The sequence below is a fragment of the Furipterus horrens genome, unplaced genomic scaffold, assembly GCF_987537825.1.
Source record: "Furipterus horrens unplaced genomic scaffold, mFurHor1.1.pri manual_scaffold_17, whole genome shotgun sequence".
In the NCBI taxonomy this organism is placed as follows: Eukaryota; Metazoa; Chordata; class Mammalia; order Chiroptera; family Furipteridae; genus Furipterus; species Furipterus horrens.
The window spans coordinates 80,970,728-80,972,104 of NW_028327187.1; positions in this window are offsets into that span (position 1 = coordinate 80,970,728).

Below are 1,377 nucleotides of genomic sequence, written 5' to 3' on the forward strand. Positions count from 1 at the left end.
TTTTGATGTATCTATAGTGTCTTTGAGTATATCTCTTTGTATATCTTTATTAGTGCATGTTTGAGGTATTATATATATAAGAGAGGATCCAAAAGACTGGGATTTATTTATATATAATTGTATATTTATTCTTACATGTTTAAACTTCAGTCACCTTCAAGGTACTCTCCATTTGATACAATATACCTGTTGAGATGTTTTTTCCCCACTGCTCAAAACAGTTTTTGAACTCTTGGATTTTGGTGCCTTTTAGTGCTTTTGCCATTTTTTTGTTTAATCTCCTCCACATCAGCTAACATTTCCCTTTGAGGGCTTTTATCATTGGGGAAACAAAAAAAGTCACTCAAGGCAAGATCAGGTGAATAGGGAAGGTGGGGCATGAGGGTCAAGCCATTTTGGGTCAAAAACTGCTGAACACTCAGTGCGGTGTGGGCAGGTGTGCTGGTAAGATCACCCATCATGAAATGGGCAAATGTGTTGAAACAGTCTCCCAAAAAAATTCACTGGGGCTGAACGCAGCATCTCACAACAATACCAGCTGGTGCACTGCTCCAGATGGGTTCCTAAAACACTCACCTAGTGGGGGAAGCCTGGACTACAGGGGGCCCGCCCTCTAGAAGATAATTCTGGTTTTTTTTTTGGGTCCCCCTCATACACAACTGATTACTGTCTGTTGGAGTTAACATTTTACTAGTTTGAGGGATGTGTAGAAACCTATCATCCCTTTACCCTTCTTCATCTATTTATTGTTTTAAACATTTCCTCTACATACATTGAGTACTACATCAGACATTGCTATAAGTTTTGCTATAATTGTTATATAAAATTGAGAGAACAGCATCAGAATGAAAGTCTATTGTGTCTACCTATATTTTTGCTCTTTCCACTGGTCTTATGCCATAAGATTCATAAGATTCCTTCTATTACTTTGTTTTTTGATTTTTATTTTTACTTTATGAATTTTCTATTTTTTTAGGGTGGCCATCCAAGAGTGAATTGACTTCCCCATTACTCCTGAAGGATATTTTCTTTGGATATAGAGTTCTGAGATGACAGCTCATTTTCTTTTAGTATTTTGAAAATATAATGTCACCTCTTTCTGGCTTGCGTGGTTGCTGATGAGAAATTTATTGTTATTCAAAAAAATTTCCCCTATTTAGAAATGTGTCATTTCTCTCTCGCTGCTTTCAAGTTTTTTTTTCCCCCTTTGTCTTTACCTTTCAGAAGCTCAATTACAGTATGTCTTTGTTTGAATTTCTTTGGGTTTGTCCTATTTGGAATTTGAATCTGTAGGTTTATTTATCAATTTTTTGAAAATTTCAGCCTTATTTTTTGGAATAAGTATTTTTGTAGGAAAGATTACTAGAAGTAGAATCT